At 37.4% G+C, this 15020-nt stretch overlaps 1 pseudogene; it reads left to right on the top strand.

Moving 5' to 3' along the window:
* The first annotated feature begins 12558 nt into the window (after nucleotides 1–12558).
* Nucleotides 12559–13929, top strand: LOC111553175 (annotated as a pseudogene).
* Nucleotides 13930–15020: the final 1091 nt, after the last annotated feature.

The following is a 15020-nucleotide window of genomic DNA, read 5'->3' as shown; positions in this document are numbered from 1 at the left end:
AAATATTTTTATTATGGCAAATCATGTAACAATATTCTCTGCAGCCTCTTATGAGAGAGCTGAACTTTTAAATAATTAATATTTAGTCATTTGCGTCCTTTGTACTCAAATGTGTGAATAGACATTTGGTTAAAAAATAATAATAATAATTACAGGAAACTGTTGATTAAGTTGTGGTATGTACAGATCTGTATTCTTTTTGGTCTCATTGAAACCATAAATAGGTTGTTTTTATATAACTTTTCTGTTTTATATTCTTAATTTCCTCTGATACCCTCTGCTCCCTTTTTACTCTCTCTCAGAACTCAGATCTCTTATATCTTCCTATACATATTCTGGGTATGTACGTAGGGTGAGATAGGACAGAAACTTTTATGCTAACAAATGTGTAAATAGGCATTTGGTAAAGATAATTATAGGAAATAGTGATTATGTATGTGATATGTATATATCTGTAATCCCCAAATTCCTTCTTTTTCCCCTGTGGATATTTCTCCCTCTTCAATGTAGTGGGGGTCAAACTTGTTAAGACCTGAGAAGGTCACAGCCCTCAGCTGTTTGGCTTCAGGGTAGTAAATTATTTGTTGTTTTATTCATTCCAAGCTCCAGAGAAAACAGGAGCAAAGATCAAACACAGACTTTCCAAATAAAAATATAATGAACTACGAGTAAGCCACTGGACAAAATATGAATATTTCAAACAACAAACTTACAAATACGCCAACATTCCAGTTAAGCCTCACATCACAGAAAAGCAGTATATCATTCATTACATATCATTTGTAAAGATTCTCAATATTTTAAATTCAGATTAAAATGTAAACTGATTCATAATTGATTCTACTTATATTATCCTTAAGTTTTAAAAAAAAACTTAAAGTTTTTTTTATTATAATAAAGCCAAATTTCCTAAAGTTTTCAGAGAAATCAATATAGCTGGCATCTGGCATGAATTAGTTTCATCAACAAAATATTATTTCACCTGAGAACCTTTGGGCTCATTGACTAATGAAGGAAACACATAAATTTACTAGGCAATATTAACTTTATTTAGTACCAAAATCTCAAAAGAGTTTATTATTAGATGCTTGTAATGATACTTTTGCCATAAAGAAAGACTTTCAAAGAAATAGTCACATATTATCTTTATATAAAGATGGAGAAGCTAGTATTAAATCTCAACTTAGTAAAAGCATTTCTGCAGGATTCTGTTTTCTATCTGTTCTGTAACTACACAGGGTTTGGTTTCTGAGAATCTGGAGTAACAGTTAAGGTGTCCCCTACATATTGATAAATATCAGATTTTCAAACAATCCTTTCCCTAGTTCTGTATCACAGTCAAATCATGGTTGAATTATTTGACAGATGCTTGAAGTGCTGAGAGAGTGCTGAATAGAAATTCATATGCTTAAGATATCAAGCATTCAGGTAGTAAAAATGATATCACTTGTGAAAATTTAGGGTCTGATTTGTATGCATCAATCAGGTGGAGAGCCAGGTCACTCCCTCAAAGTGGTGTGATGTAGGGTAGACATCAGTAACTGGGTACGTTTTTTGCTTTGGAAGAAGCACTGGGTAATTTGGTTATGTGTTGTATGAAGACTCGGAATCCTGTCAAGAGGAAGAAGTAAGGTCGTAAACAGTTTTAAGGACAAATATTTCAATAAGCAGCCCAAATAAAAGGACAGCTTTTTAAAAGTTTTATTTTATTTTTAATTGACAAAGAATAGTTACACATTTATTGGGTGCAATGTGATGCTTTGATACATGAAAACATTGTGGAATGATCAAAGCAAAAAAAATGGCTCTGATATTGAATAGAACTGTATCCCTTAAGGATCTGACAGGATGTCAAGGTTAAAAGCATTCCTAGAAGTATCCAAATCCACATGCTTATCTTTTGAGATTACTTATTATTATCCTTGCAACAATGTAAGAATCCTGTCCCAAATAGCAATTCAACAAACATATGAAACTTTTATCCCAAGGCTAAATGGCTTTATAGTTGTTACCAGTTTGTGCCCCTTCTGAAATGCCAAGGAACGAAAATTTTCACGGCCCATGGCTACCATCATTTGGTTGCTTATTCATTTATTTCTCTGCTCATTCATGTGTTTTGTTTACTCATTAAAGTGAGCTTTTTTCCAGACATGCAACATCCCCTACACTACTCGCTCAATGCAGGGGAGACAAAAATAGAGGACGCAAGTTGCTATGTCCAGCACATGCCTCTAGATAAAGCATCCTCAATTGCAGCTGTGTGGCCTTTTACAAGTCCTGCCTATGCTTTCCCCCTGCCATTTTTCACAGAAGGAAGCTGTTTCCCTTATTCAAGTCCAGTCCTTTATACTTCTATTACTCTCTTTTCTCCTTACACATGGGATCTTATCTTCTATATTGTGGCTATAGCCAATCTAGAACTTGTAGGTTAATTTGGAGTTTTGAAAGGGAGGAGAAAGTGTAGAGAAATGAGGTGAGGGAAGCTGTGCGAAGAACAGACAACGAAGGAAAGAAGTATCTGTGAAAGATTCCAACGAAAATCTCTATTGCACAATTGGAAAATACTTATCTGGAGCTCAAGAGAGTGATCCAGATTAGGGCTAATAAATATGGATACAATCAGTCAATATGGTAACAACCATATGTCATAGATACTATTATTATCCTCATTTTGCAGATGAGCAAAGTGATATGCAGAGAGGTGATGTAATTTGTCCACAATTACACACCATCTGCAGTGTGATTTGAAGCTCTTAACAAGCTCCCAAGAAACACCAATATTTAAGACTGCAAAGGAACTGTCAAAATGCAATGGAAACTAGAAGAGTTTCGAGACGGCAAGAGTGGTCAAGAGAGTCAAATGTTGCTGAGAGTTCAAGAGAAAGAAGTGATTTTGTGCAGAAATAGATGATACAGAAGAAAAGCATTGGAAAGACTCTAAAAATATCTCATTGGTGAGAACTTTGCAATCAGAGCACCCATACCACCCATACCGCAGAGAATGTTGTTACTGCTATCTGTCCTTAAGGGAAAAACATCACTGGTGTTATAACAATGTCACTAGAGAGGCGTAAAGGTGAGAACTGAAATGACTTTGGGAAAAGGTTTTGGAAGATTGAGAAGAAAAAAAGAGAATACAATTCAATGTCACCTTGTTCCTGAGAGAATGAAGTTATCCTTGTTTTCTTTAAAAAAAAAAAAAAAAAAGGAGGTGGGGCGCAGGAAGTTGGGGGATGAATTGGTGTTGGAACTTGTCTTGGAAAAAGTTGTTAATTTAGTTTGGGGCATATTGTGCTAGAAATGACAGGAAGAGATACAGATAGAATTACCTGATTGGTAATAAGAAAAAGTGCTTCTTGTAGCTTAAATTTCTCAGTTGTCTCTTCAGAGTCTTAAGACTAATTGGCATAGATTTTGAGACTTGAGGCTCTTTGAATGGATGAGATCTGCAAAGGTAATACTTGGAGAAATCACAGGGGCTACAGTTTCAAGAATCCAGATTTAAAGAGGAAAGTGAGACAAGGGAGTAAATTGAAAAAGAGGTATTAGAGAGTTTAAGTAGAAAGTATGTATATTTCACTACATTTTTTCTTCAAAATGTGATTATCAGATACAGTCTAAGCATGTTATTACCATATTTCCTTGATTATAAGAATTAAAATTGTACTTAACATGTGCTATTTGGATTATATTTTATAGCAGATATAGATATTTAATATAGAGATTTCTTTCCGATTCTTGATAAGATTTTACTAAATAGATGTTGTTTCTTTTATTTGATAGTTTCTTAGAATTTAAAAATGCATATTACCAGAACTCATAGACTTTCACTTATGATTTACGCATATTTTATTACTGTAAAGGAGAGATTATTTGTTATCCTTCATGTTAACTCAGTTTATGTAGAGTGGGAAGAGTTAATATATGTAGGAATTTAAGATCCATTAGGAACCTGTTCAGAGCTCCAACAGTGGTGCCTGCGCATGGAAATTGAGGGCCAGAGGAGAAAGCTTATTTTTCTAAAGCCCCAATTTCCTGCTCCGCAAATACCTAGGAGCATTAAAAAAGATGACATGCAGATATCTGCTACATGTATTGTTAATACTGCCTACATGTATAATATGAACAAGTGATGAGGAGTAATAATTATAATGAAGCAATTTTAAACAGGTTCAGGAAGACTTAGCCATAAAGAAGATACTGCTGAGATGCTTACGAAGGCTATGGAGTTGTCCCTTGTGATGTGCTTTGTCAGGCAGAACTAATTATCTGTGGATGATAAGAGAAAACATGGGGAAAAACAGCAGCCATTTCCCATAGCGGGAGTATCCATTTAAAACCCAGTAACTCCCTGAACCATGAGATAATTGAAACAGTACCAAAGCTGGCATGAATAACAAGGCATGTACTGTCTTTCCTGGAAGGTGGTGGGGGCTGACAGTGAAAATAAGTCCAAATGTATCTTAGAAAAATTAAATTTTATTTCAACTGATTGACATTATTCAATTAGAATAAGAAAGGAATTATATAATGCACCCAAACTAAGGATTTCTAGCCAGAAAAATTAACTTAGTTTGCTGAAGTTTGCAGATGGCATAATCTGATATGTTCCTAATCTTTGTATTTTGCAATTTTAACATGAAACAAACTTGAAAGATTTTTTTTAGTATATCTTTGCTTACATATTCAGCAATTAAAATTAAGATTTAAGGGTCTCAATGATATTTGTTTCAAATTAAAAGAAATATGATTAACAGAACTTAAATATTCTAAGAAAAAGAAAGTTATTATTTCTCCTGAATTCAGTTAATAGTAACAAAGAATGATATACAAATTTGTTTGCTGCCATTTCCCTCTCACACTATTCTGCCCCAACACCCAGCATCCCAATTTTCCAGGGCCAGGATATCATCTAAAGAACTCATCAAAGACCGAATCTCTTCTATGGGTCTTTTCTTTTATGCTTAGACTGTGACTTTCATTATCCTGCTGCTAAAACTGCTGCCTCTGGTCAACAGAAAGGTGTAAAAGTCAGAAGGCAAGGGAAGCCAGGAAAGTGACCGTTTTTAAAAAAATTGTTTAATTATTAATTTGAGTGGGCACATTGTAGGTTAATATATTTCTGGGGTCCATGAGATGTTTTGATACAGGCATGCAATGCATAATGATCATGTCATGGAGAAAGGCATATTCATCCCCTTAAGCATTTGTCCTTTATGTTACAAACAGCCTAATTATACACTTTTAGTTATTTTTAAATGTACCGTTAAATTATTATTGACTATAATCACCCTATTGTGCTATCAATAGTAGGTCTTATTCACTCTTTGTAACTATTTTTTGTACCCAATAACCATCCTCACCTCCTCTCAACACCCCACTACTCTTCCCAGCCTCTGGTAAAATAAGAATTTTGTTAGCAAAGAAGGGGAGAATAGGTATTGTTAATGCAACTAGCAGTGTTTGCTGGATATATTACTTTTATCAGATAAATTACTTATCTGATACTCAGAGAAGTAATAGAATAGGGATTCCATGTCTTTTAGAATATTTAATCATATCCATGATGTATAGCACAGGGACTCCGAGAGTAGCCCTTAATATTTATTTATTCAATAAAGAAATCATCTGAATGTTGCAGATAATTTGGGGAAAAGAATACAAAACATTCAGCAAAACTGCTAAATTTTTTTAAGATGAAATTTAAAAGTTGAATAAATGGTCAATAAAAGAGGATATTTGTTTGAACTTTATCAATTTATTTTCTCTGTGTTGTATTTCCCATTCGAAGAATAATCAGGAGACAGGGCGCTGTGGCTCATGCCTGTAATCCCAGCACTTTGGGAGGCCACGGCAGGTGTATTGCTTGAGGTCAGGAATTCAAGACCAGCCTGACCAACATGGTGAAAACCTGTCTCTACTAAAAATACAAAACATTAGGCGGGCGTGGTGGTGAGCACCTGTAATCCCAGCTACTCAGGAGGCTGAGGCAGGAGAATTGCTTGCACCCAGGAGGCAGAGGTTCTAGTAAGCCGAGATTGTGCCATTGCACTCCAGCCTGGGTAACAGAGCAAGAGTCCATATCAAAAATAAATAAATAAATAAAAATAATCAGAAGTTAATTGTAAATAGAAGCAATGTGATACACTACATTGTTTATAAAAATGAAAGATGACTGAAAATTTGTTATGATTGTTAAAAACATATGTTTTTGGGTTTTTTACTGTAAATTTTAAATAATGATAAGATAGGAGTGAGTTTTTTTTTGTTTTTTAATCTTTTTTGTTTTGTTTTGTTTTTAACTGCAGTGGTATGCTCATGGCTCACTCACTGAGGTCTCGAACTCCTTGGCTCAAGTGATGCTCCCTACTCCCATCTCAGTCTCCCAAGTAGCTAGGACTATAGGCATGCACCACTACACCTGGCTAATTTTTATTTATTTATTTATTTTTTATAGAGACAGGGTCTTACTATATTGTCCAGGCTGGACTTGAACTCCTCAACTCAAGTGATCCTGCTTCAGTCTCCCAAAGTGCTAAGATTACAGCCATGAGCCACCATGCCCAGTCCCTTTTTTTTTCCTAACCTTTTAAAAATGCTCATTTCTTTGTTCTCATTGAATTCCTAAAGAGGGATGTAAGTTATGATAAACTGCATTGCTATTCATGTGTTCCTTTTTTTCCTACTGTCTCCTCATCTCTTCAGAGAGGCAGCATTTTTTTTTTTGAGTTTGTAATGATGTTGATAGCCAGTTTAAATGCAACTGTCAGGAAGCAATATAAAATCAACTTAAAATCAGTAGGTTTTATGAATCACTTCTTAAAATGGAGATTTTTAAAAGAATGTACATGTATGGAAAGATTGAACTTACAATATTTGCAAACAGTAATGATATCGACATATTAAGAAGGTGTAGTAGAGTATAAAACTGTGGATGCTAACATAATTAGAATATAACTGTTCACATAATTTTTGAAACAGGTATATCTGTTGTTAAATGTGATGCCCACTTATCAAAAGAGAAAAATGTTTTCAACTCTTGTCAGCAGAAACTGTCAGCATATTTAAGGTAAAACACATGATCCAAAAAGCAAATCACCAAAAATCAGTCCCAAAAAAGACATGAACAGACATTTCTCAAAAGAAGACATACAAGTGTCCAATAAACATATGATAAAATGTTCATAATCACTAATTATCAGAGAGATGCAAATCAAAACTGAAAGATTCTCCCCAGGGCTTGAAAGCTTAAGGGAATGAGTAACTCCTCCCTCCTCAGGCCCAGTCCTAAGGTGCTTTGCTCCAGCAGCGTGCCCCAGCAAGATAGAGGAAGCAGGAAGAGAGCTGGCCGAAAGACACATACCCCCTGAAGACCTAGCGGGAGGCCTTCCGGGTAGGTAGCACTCACATCAGCCTGGGACACTTCCTGTTTACAGAGGACGATAAAACGCCTGCCCGACCTCACTTGGGGCTGAGGCCATTTTAAAGGCCTCAGCCCACGTGCACCCAGGCGCTCATTAAAACAGCCTGTTGCTCCATACCACTTTGTGTTTGTTGGCACACTCTCGGGGTTCGAACCTATACAAGAGCCTTGGAAAAACCACAATGAGATACCATCTCACGCCAGTCAGAATGGCTATTAGTAAAAAGCCAAAAGATAACAGATGTTGGCAAGGGAAATGCATATTCACTACTGGTGGAAATGCAAATTAGTTCAACTCCTGTGGAAACCAGTTTGGAGATTTCTCAAGGAACTAAAAATAGAATTACCATTTAACCTAGTAATTGAATTACTGGGTATATACCCAAAGGAAAATAAATTATTCTACCAAAAAGACATTGCACTAGTATGCTTATTGCAGCACTATTCACAATAGCAAAGACAAGGAATCAACCCAGGTGCCCATCAATGGTGGATTGGATAAAGAAAATGTGGTGATACACACCATGGAATACCACACAGCCATAAAAAACAATGAAATCATGTCCTTTGCAACAACATGGATGAAGCTGGAGGCCACTGGCCTAAGTGAATTAATGCAGAAACAGAAAAACAAATACTGCTTTTTTTCACTTATAAGTGGAAGCTAAACATTGGGTACATATAGACACAAAGATGGGAACAATTAACACTGGGGATCCTAAAAGGAGGAAGGAAAAAAGAGTTGAAAAACTATTGGGTACTATGTTTACCAGTTGGGTGACGAGATCATCAGAAGCCCCAAACCCCAGTATCACATAATATCCATGTAACAAACCTGCACATGTACCTCTGAAAATAAAATAAAATAAAAAATGTTGGTAAAACCTAGGGTATTATTACACAGACACAATTTTTAAAAATATACTCACATTGGACCATTGGACCCATTACGGACATCACAAAATGAAAAATTACAAAACAAATAATTGCAAAGAAACATTTTTACGTTCCTCTAAATGAGAGTTATTGTAAAGTAGTAACTATATTTTGGCTTTTGGAAATTTATAATACGCAGCAGCTGTAACTAATTTTATACACACACACACACACAATAGGGTGAGGAAATCCTATACACATATAAAGAACACCTTGGTAGAAGAATGTAAATTGCTCTCCTTACATATAAAGGAGAATCCTCTAACTGACATGAACTGACAAATACAATGAATCAAGTAGTGTCCCAGAAAGTTGGTGTAGCAGGAAGAAGATCTTTTCTGTGGGGTTACAAGGGAGTTTAAATTACAGAAAGAAAATCCCTGCAGGAGGGGAAGAAAAGTTACTGAAATCAGATTAATTTTTTAAAATTTCTTTCTTGTTTCATTAAAAAAAGTAAGTGTTGTAGGGATGGATCCATTGTGGTTTTGAAAAAGGATTGGTTAACATGATCTTTCAATGATGTAGTTTAGTGAATTTTATATTTAGAAGTTATATTGTATAGGGGAATGTATCTGCTTTTTAAGTGGCAGAATTCTTAGAGAAGGGAACTCTGAGGAACTGCCTGATGGACATTTGGCAATTTGGGAGGTGAAATTAACTGAAGCCTGGGCTAAGACATCACAAATGCAGCAGTATAGTATTTTAACAAAATGGTCTGGCTTAGGAGTCTGCACTCAACACAGGTTATTTTCCTTTTTCTCTTTTATTGTCTTAAGAATCTTTATTTATTGTTTATAACCCAAAATGTAGTTGTTTATTAAAGAGTTAATTCAATTAAAATCACATTATAAAACTTTCCTGTGACCATTAGGAAAGAATTTCTTCTTACACTGAATCTATTACACTTACAATCTGGCTTATTTTCACCATATTACCTTGGAAATTCATAAACCATAGTTATATGAATAAATCCCTATTGCTCTTTACTTTGAAACATATCTCATGGAGTTCCCTATGGAAAATGGAGCTTAATTATAAATTGATACTTATAAACTCAAGCACCTGACCTCATGACTTTTTATTTGGGCCTCATATTTGAAAACAGCATTATCTCTATTCATGTTGTCTAGACATTATGGTGGGTCTGTTGTCTGTTACAGTTAGTATACACATAGGCCTCTGGTATCAAGGTTTCAGCTACTCTTGGAGTTATTTTGATCTCTTGAAATTGTCACGTGGGCATGGAAAGTAAATTCCATGAGTGCCACATGACCTGTGTTTATGTCCAAACTTACTCTTGAAATTAAAAATCAATTCATGATTTTTTTTTTGGAACAGGGTCTCGCTCTATTGCCCAGGTTGGAGGACAGTGGCACAATCTCAGCTCACTGCAACCTCCACGTCCCAGGTTCAGTGATTCTTCTACCTCAGCCTCCCAAGTAGCTGGGATTATAGGTACACACCACGATGCCCGGCTAATTTCTGCATTTTTAGTAAAGACGGGTTTCACCTTGTTGGTGAGGCTGATCTCAAACTCCTGACCTCAAGTGATTCACCCACCTCGACCTCTCAAAGTGCTGGGATTACAGGCGTAAGCCACTGCACCCAACCAATTTGTATATTTTCATATGATGCCAAAAGAGGAAATCACAGACTTTTAGTGTACCACACATTTGGGTGATCTACTGTATTGTTATGCTTGATTTGTGATAATGTAATACATTTATTTAACAATATTTCAAAATATGCATTTGTGTTTGTGTTTGTCTCTTTCTCGCTGTGTATGTGTATGTGAGACAGGGACAGAGAAAGAGAGAGAGAGGGGGAGAGACAGACTCGTATTTCTAACTAGATTCTAGTCATTGAGAGCAGATGAGCACTGTATAATTTGCACCCTACACAATAATAACAGTTGATAGAGTAAAAAAATAAACATAGTATACTGCTCAACAGTAAGCTGAGTAGTGGGATCTGGAATCAAATATGGGATACTGGAGTTAATCCATAGCACTATTATTTCTTTATTCTTTAAACCTCTGGCATATACACACATGCACATTTTAATTACATTTAGTTATGTAAGGCATAATGCATGCTTATTAATAAAAAAGCAAACTTGGGTTACACACATGAATGTCCATCTCTAGACCGGATGGCCTCCAGCATTGGATTTCTGCTCAATTCCTTAATTGAGCAACAAATGCTTGTTGAATAAATATTTGGGATACGCAAATGATGCTTCAGAAAAAGATGTATGGGATCCATCTTGTTGAGTTGGCCTGATGTTGGTGAAAACAGTTCAGAGTCATAAAGACATCAGTGGCAGCTCTATTTTGTTGGTACATAGAGTATCAATCCTCATTATTTTTGTTTTCCGTTGGAGAGGGCTGTTCAAATGCATGCAGCACTTCCTAAGGTTACCATGTTGCTAGTTGTAAGTGCAGCTTTATTCTTCCTGTCAAGAAATCATATTGCCACACAAATGAGTCAAACAGACACTGTGTTATGGATATGTTAGAAAATAATTTATTAAACTTGTAAATCACATATATATTTCAATCCTTTATAAGTACTAGTAAATTGTCTGTAACCTCAAAAAGTGTATTATATCAAAACCTGACTACACAGCAATTAAGAACAGCTGCATAAATAAACAATATTGCATTTTGGTCATTAGGTTTTCCTTAAAGTGCTGTTATATTGATTCTATAATCACTTTTCTGTCATGGTAACCATGATGCTTTCCACATTAATGATTACTTTAAAATTCATTTTTCAGTAGTGTTGATAGACCTTGAGAGATCTCTTCTGAAGCCTTTTGTTGCTCCAGAATGTGCCAGAGTGCTAATAAAAATTGAGAATATTGGTGTGGTCAAAATGTTTTATTTATATGCACTTCTATTGTGTGTCAGGCTTTTGCCAAGCACTTGAACAACAATAATGAAAAGAACACAGACTGTTTGGCTTTTATTTTTTTAAAAAAACTGTCCGATGATATAGATTATATGTACTGTGTAGAGGAATGATAGAGTCTGAAGAGTACTTACAACAAATCATTACGACCTCAGGTTAGAGGATGGTTTTGAGGAGGCAAAGATGTAGACAGTGACATTTCGAATAGCTCAAGTGACAGCCGGTAAAGACTGGAACTAGGCTGGAGTTAAAAAGTTGTAGAAATAATAGGAGGAAGTTGCTTTGAACATCTCAGGAAGTAGAATGAACAAGGACTTGATTATTGTGTAGGAGGCAGAATGAGAGACGTAGAAGAGACTAGAATTACTTTGATGACTGGTGAGTTGACTGTGTGGACAGTAGTGTTATTAATGGAGATTAGGAAAACAGGAGTAGCTGATTTAGTGAGGGAAACATGGTGGATTCAATTTTGGAATGTCTGGGTTAAGGCACCTGTGGAATTCAATTATTTATGCTCATCAGGCAGTTGGAGTCTTTACTTCAGGGTAAGAGTCAGGATCGAGGAACAGATTTGGGAGCCAGCAGCTTCAGGTGGTAATGTAAGACAAGAAAATAGATAAACTCCTTCAAACAGCATGTAGAATGAACAGCACAGGGATTGTGGATTTTTAGAAAATCAACATTTGAGGGGTGGGCACACCATAACCTGAAACAATAGATAGGAAGAGAAGCTCTCAGTGCATGAGAAATGAATAGAGCTAAGATTTTCAAAAGGGGAGTAGTTAAGCTGAGCATGATGGCACTTGCTTCCCAGCTACTTGGGAGGCTGAAGCAGGAGGATTCCCTGAGCCCAGGATTTTGGTATCATCCCAGGCAACATAGCAAGACTTCCAACTCTTAAGGAAAAAAAAAAAAAAAAAAAGTGAGTCAACCACACAGCACCCAGATCTTGATTTCTAACGCTATTCTCTAATAAAAGGAACGAGAGATCCTTGTAGAAATTCGGGCCAGCAAATACACAAGATGATCCTGGAGCACCTTGTAGTGCCTGAAAATAAGACACTCCTCAAAAAACCAAAAACAAACAGAAAAACAAATAGTCTGATTTAAAAATGGGAAAATGAGCTTAATATACATATCTCAAAAGAAGACATAAATGCACAACACCCATGGATGAGGAAGAGTTAGGAATGAAAGTGCGAGCAGCAACTGGATGGTCACCATGGCTGGGACCACCACCATCAAAATGATAAAGCTGGAGATCCTGGCTCCGCAGCAACAGGCTGATGATGCACAGGAGAGAGCCAAGCACTTCCAGTGAGAAGTGTAGGGAGAAAGGCAGTCCCAGGAACAGGCTGAAGCTGAGAAGCCTCTTGAACCTTAGGGTCCAACTGGTTGAAGATGGGCAAGATCACACTCAGGAGTGTGTGGTCACTGCCCTGCAAAACCTGAAAGGAGTGCAAAAGCTGCTGATAAGAGTAACAAAGGTATAGGCCAGGCACAGTGGCTCACACCTGTAATCCCAAAACTTTGGGAGGCTGAGGCGGGAGTATCCCCTGAGGTCAGGAGTTCGAGACCAGCCTGAACAACCTGGAGTAACTCCATCTCTACTAAATATACAAAATTAGCGAGGCATGGTGGCACATGCCTGTAATCCCAGCTACTTGGGAGGCTGAGCCAGGAGAATCGCTTGAACCCGGAAGGTGGAGTTTGTGGTGAGCTGAGATCATGCCATTGCATGCCAGCCTGGCCAACAAGAGTGAAACTCCATCTGAAAAAAAAAAAAAAAACAGTGAGAAAGATATGAAGGTTATTGAAAACTGGGCCTTAAAAGATGAAGGAAAGGCAGGGCCTGGTGGCTCATGCCTGTAATCTTGTAATCACAGCACTTTGGAAGGCCAAGGCCAGCAGATCACTTGAGCCCAGGAGTTCGAGGCCAGCCCAGGCAACATGGGAAACCCCCATCTCTATTAACAAATACAAAAAAAAAAAATTAATTGTCCTTGTGGCACATGCCTGTAGTCCAAGCTACTTGAGAGGCTGAGGTCAGTGGGTCACCTGAGCAGACGAAATAGAGGCTGCAGTAGGCTGAGATCATGCCACTGCTCTCCAAATGAGGCATTGGAATGAGACCCTATATCAAAAAAAAAGAGAGAGAGAGAGACAGAGAGAGAGAGAGGGAAGAAAGAAAAACAGAAAGAGGAAGAAAAGAAGATGAAGGAAAGATGGAATTCCGGGAAATTCAACTCAAAGAAGCTAAGCATATTGAAGAAAAGGCAGATAGGAAGTGTGAAGGAGTGGTTTATATATTGGTGATTATTGAAAGAGACTTGGAAGCCACAGAGAAAGGAGCAGGGCTGGCAGAGTCCTGTTGCCAAGAGGTGGATGAGCCAATCAGACTGATGGACCAGAACCTTAAATGTCCGTGTGCTGCTGAAGAAAAATACTCTCAAAAAGAAGCCAAATAAGAGGAAGAGATCAAGATTCTTACTGATAAACTCGAGGAGCCAGCTACTCATGCAGGTTTTGCTGAGAAATGAATAGCCAACCTGGAAAAGACAATTGATGATTTGGAAGATAAACTGAAATGCACCAAAGAGACGCAACTCTGTATACAAAGGATGTTGGACTAGACTCTGCTTGAAGGAGATGTGTAGCACCCTGGTCCTACCCTGTCGCTGCTCTTCCCTCTGCTGCTGACTCCTTTGGAGGCCAGCCTTCCCCAAGCCGACACTGAAACTGAGGGCTGATCTTTAACTGGAAGACTGGTTTCTCCTTTCATCACCCCTCTGACCATCTGTGTCTTTTCCATCAAACTGTCTCTGCCTCATTCCAGAGATTCCAGCGGGGTTAGAGGCTGAGGACCCATAGGAACAACGTTGAAGGGAATGCAAGCGCAATGCAAGACGTCTTTAATAGCATGTTGTGATGTAAACACTTTGGTTTTTCTTAATCTGTTTTTTTGTTTTTTGTTGGTGGTTTTTGTGTGTTTGTTTGTTTGTTTTATGAGACAGGGTCTCATTGAAATATCTAGACTGCAGTGCAGGGTTGCAATCACCGCTCACTGCAGCCTAAACTTCGCAGGGTCAGGTGATCCTCCCACTTCAGCCTTCCAAATAGCTGAGACTACAGGCGTGCATCACCATACCTGGCCAATTTTTGTATTTTTTTGTGGAGACAAAGTCTCGCCATTTTGCCCAAGCTGATCTCACACTCCTGAGCTCAAGCCATCTGCCCCCCTTGCCTCTCAAATTGCCGTGATTGCAAGTGTGAGCCATGACACCCTGCCCTACACTTCATAATTACTTTTTTGTTGTTGTTTTGTAGCAACTATTTGTAAACTATTCCAGGTAATTCCACAGCTTTAAACAGCAATCTAATCCCTTCCTCACTTTTGGAAGGTGACTTTTCAGCTTAATGCATATTACCCTCACCATAAAGGAGGGAAGACTGTATGGGCCTGCCTTACTGAGAACCAGAGTTCTGGGAAAGACTTCACCACAGGAAATCTCATTGTTCTGTACAAAGTACCAGACAAACCAGAAAGGAGATTCCAGGAGGAGTTACCCAGATAACAACAATATTAAATGTTCTCTTCAGGTTTTCAGCTTGAAGGTGTCTTTGGATAACTTTGTTTATATTTTTTATTTTCTTCATTAGAAGTGAGCAAATTAAGATGGTGAGACCTCTGAGACAAATTTTTGACCTATCTCTACCTGCTTTCCAACAGCTCACACAATGGGTCATG

This window comes from Piliocolobus tephrosceles, chromosome 7 (assembly GCF_002776525.5).
Source record: "Piliocolobus tephrosceles isolate RC106 chromosome 7, ASM277652v3, whole genome shotgun sequence".
Lineage (NCBI taxonomy): Eukaryota > Metazoa > Chordata > Mammalia > Primates > Cercopithecidae > Piliocolobus > Piliocolobus tephrosceles.
This window is presented reverse-complemented; position numbering and strand designations above follow the sequence as displayed.